Here is a 4,498-nt window from a genome sequence, read left to right on the forward strand (position 1 = left end):
AGTCTCGCTCTGTTACCCAGGCTGGAGTGCAGTGGTGTCATCTTGGCTCACTGCAACCTCCTCCTCCTGGGTTCGAGGGATTGTCGAGCCTCAGCCACCTGAGCAGCTGGGACTACAAGCACACGCCACCATGCCTGGCTAATTTTTTTTTTTTCTTTTAGTAGAGATGGGGTTTTACGATGCTGGCCAGGCTAGTCTTGAACTCCTGACCTCAGGTAATCCACCTCAGCCTCCCAAAGTGCTGGGATTACAGATGTGAGCCACTGTGCCCAGCCTCCTCTATCTCTATCTCTTTCTAAAGTATGGATGGGCAAGGCTGAACACTTTAGGGTAAACTCCAACCAGGCAGCCAAATAAGTGATTAAAGACTGAAAATCCTAACTCCATGCATGGCTGCATGAGTTTTTAGCCCAGAAAAATAAGTATTATGTGCCAAGACCATGGAAAACTTTCAATATGACACCAAGAAGCAGTGTAAATAATTGAGTATCTAGGAGAAAATATCAGAAGAGTCAATACAGTCTTGCTTTCACTACATGGGACTCATTATTCCTTATTGGGAATCATTCACAGAATGAGACACAAAAAGACAGATGCTCATGCATTCCGTTTAAGAAACTGTCCTTTAAATCCCCACTTTATAAATATGTTGGCAAAATGACACTCACTCAGTTTTTCTGAGTTAATTTTTATTTCCAAACAGTAGTAATTAACATTCTCTGAAGTAGCCGGGCGCAGTGGCTCACGCCTGTAATCCCAACACTTTGGGAGGCCGAGGCAGGCAGATCATGACGTCAGGAGATCGAGACCATCCTGGCTAACATGGTGAAACCCCGTCTCTATTAAAAATACAAAAAATTAGCTGGGCGTGGTGGCAGGCACCTGTAGTCCCAGCTACACGAGAGGCTGAGCCAGGAGGATGGTGTGAACTCGGGAGGTGGAGCTTGCAGTGAGCCGAGATCGCGCCACTGCACTCCAGCCTGGGCGACAGAGGGAGACTCCATTTCAAAAACAAAACAACAACAACAAAAAAAAACCAAAAAAATTCTCTGAAGTAAAAAAAATTAGCTTGTGAAAAATAAGTCAAAGTTCATAACAGTTATGGCTGTTAATTCACCTACAAAATTTGGTGAGCCTTTTGAATATGCTAGTTTCATAAGATTTTCTCATCTTAAAATAGAGCATTCCAGCCTGAGTAACATGGCAAAACTTCATCTCTACAAATAATAAAAAAATTAGCCAGGCATGGTGGTGCATGCCTGTAGTCCCTGCTACTCAGGAGACTGAGGTGGGAGGCTCGCTTGAGCCTGGGAGGCAGAGGTTTCAGTGATCCAAGATGGCGCCACTGTACTCACTTTGGGTGACAGAGTGGGACCCTGTCTTAAAAAAAAAAAAAAAGACATAAAATATCAGGATGAAGACAAAAACATTCCAGGATTCTTTGTTTATGATTGACTCTGGAAGTTGGGTTTTTGTTTGGTTTTCTTTGCTGCTGTTGTTGTTTTTAATCCTAAGCTAGGAATGAGGGGAAAAAAAATCAAATATACCTCAAGACACTTCATCCCCAACAGTTTTGGGCTTCTTAGAACTCCAATTTATGATTAAGATTAGTCAATTCAGTTATATTCAACAATCAAATAATCATGGGCTATGAAAAATGCAAAAATGAACCAAATACAGTCCCTATCCTCCAGGAACTTACAATTTGTAGGACACAAATGTAAATTATGTTGGCAATAGATGCATGTACAAATGTGAACAAAATGCTATGGGTGCACAGGACAAGGAAAGGATAAAAAGTTACTAGATGTGACAAGTCACTTATAAAGCTATAACTAAAGCAAAAGCAAAGAAAGGTTTCTCAAAGGAGGTGATAATTAGGATAGACCTGGAAAAATGGCAGGAAGTTTAAAGGTAAAAAACGAAAGCCCACAGGATTCAAGTTAAGGCAATCTCCTGAAAACAAATATAAAGGACAGAAGTGAGACACAGTGACTCTGACTCGCAGGGACTTGCTTATTACCTGGGTAACAAAATAATCTGTACACCAAACCCCGGTGACACACAATGTAACTATATAACAAACCTACACATATACCCCTGAACCTAAAATATTATTAAAATGGCCATACTGCCCAAAGCCATTTACAGATTCAGTGCTATTCCTATCAAACTACCAATGACATTCTTCAGAGAACTAGAAAAAACTATTTTAAATTTCATATGGAACCAAAAAAGGGGCCAAATAGCCAAGGCAATTCTAAGCAAAAAGAACATTGCTGGAGGTATCATATGACCCAATTTCAAACTATACTACAGGGCTACAGTAACCAAAACAGCATGGTATTAGTACAAAAACAGATGCATAGGCCATTGGAACAGAATAGAGAGCCCAGGAATAAGGCACACTTAAAACCACCTGATCTTCAACAAAATCGACCAAAAAAAAAAAAAAAAAAAAAAAAAAGAAAGAAAGAAAGAAAAGAAAAGCAAAAGTATTCCCTATTCAATAAATGGTGATGGGAGATAACTGCCTAGCCATATGCAGAAGACTGAAACTGGACCCCTTCCTTATACCATACACAGAAATCAACTCAAGATGGATTAAAGACCCACATGTAAAACTAAAACTATAAAAATCTGGAAGATAACCTAGAAAATACCATTCCGGACACAGGACCTCAAAAGATTTCATGATGAAGTCTCCAAAAGAAACTGCGACAAAATCAAAAACTGACAAATGGGACCTAATTAAACTAAAGAGCTTCTGTACACAAAAGAAACTATCAACAGAGTAAACAGACAACCTACATAATGGGAGAAGATATTTGCAAACTATATCTGACAAAGATCTAATATCCAGAACCTACGAGAAACTTAACCAAATTTACAAGCAAAAACGAAACAATCCCCCATTAAAAAGTGGGCAAAGACATGAACAGACACTTTTTTTTTTTTTTTCGCCCAGGCTGGAGTGCAGTGGCCGGATCTCAGCTCACTGCAAGCTCTGCCTCCCGGGTTTACGCCATTCTCTGGCCTCAGCCTCTGGAGTAGCTGGGACCACAGGCGCCCGCCACCGCGCCCGGCTAGTTGTTTTGTGTTTTTTAGTAGAGACGGGGTTTCACCGTGTTAGCCAGGATGGTCACGATCTCCTGACCTCGTGATCCGCCCGTCTCAGCCTCCCAAAGTGCTGGGATTACAGGTTTGAGCCACCGCGCCCAGCTGACACTTCAAAAGAAGACAAACACGTGGTCAAAGAAGCATATGAAAAAAAACTTGACATCACTAATCATTAGAGAAATGCAAATCAAAACCACAATGAGAGAACATCTCACACCTGTCAGCATCGCTATTATTAAAAAGTCAAAAAATAACAGATTCTGGTGGGGTTGTGGAGAAAAGGGAACACTTATAAGCTGCTGGTGGGAAATTAGTTCAGTCAATGTGGAAAGCAGTTTGGAGTTTTCCTGGAATAATATGTTACAATATGGGAGATTATTCTGAAACCTGGTAGGATAAGGATAGAGACTTCGGGGTGACCAAAAAATCAGAATAAATGTTGATATAAGATAGGGTCACCTCCACCAGCAGGGTCAAAGAAAGTAGTATTGAGGTTACAATCAGTTAATAGTATAGTGATGCCAGCAGCTAGGACTGGATTCGACCCAGCAATCCCATTACTGGGTATATGCCCAGAGGAATATAAATCATTCTGCCATAAAGACAGATGTACATGTATGTTCATCACAGTATTATTCACAATAGCAAAGACATGGAATCAACCTAAACGCCCATCAACGGTAGACTGGATCTTAAAAATGTGGTACATATATACAATGAAATACTATGCAGCTATAAAAAAGAATGAGATCATGTCCTTTGCAGCAACATGGATGAAGCTGGAGGCCTTATCCTAAGCAAACTAACACAGGAACAGAAAACCAAATGCTGCATGATCTCACTTACAAGTAGAAGCTAAACCTTGAGTACATATGGACACAAAGAAGGGAACAACAGACACTGGGGCCTACTTGAGGGTGGAGGGTGGGAGGAGGGTTTGGATCGGAAAACTACCTATCAGGTACAATACTTATTATCTGGGTGACAAAATCATCTGTACACCAAAGCTCCAGGACATGCAATGTACCTATGTAACCAACCTGCACATGTACCCCTGAACCTGAAAGTTAAAACAAAACTATTCCCAACCTCACTAATAATTCCAATTTAAACAAAAAGAAATTAATTTTACTTATAAGATGGCTAAGATTAAGAAGGGTAATAATATCCAGTGTTGGTGAATGTGAGGATATTAGCAAAGTCATGCATTCTCATGAAAGTATAAATTGCTACAACATTTCAATAAGCTATTTAGCAGCATTTCCTAAAATAAAAGTGCACATAACAATAGGGCGACTATAGTTAACAATAATTTATTGTGTGTGTGTGTGTGTATATATATATACACATCTATTTTTTTTTGAGGCAGGGGGACAGA

This window comes from Mandrillus leucophaeus, unplaced genomic scaffold (assembly GCF_000951045.1).
Source record: "Mandrillus leucophaeus isolate KB7577 unplaced genomic scaffold, Mleu.le_1.0 Scaffold490, whole genome shotgun sequence".
In the NCBI taxonomy this organism is placed as follows: Eukaryota; Metazoa; Chordata; class Mammalia; order Primates; family Cercopithecidae; genus Mandrillus; species Mandrillus leucophaeus.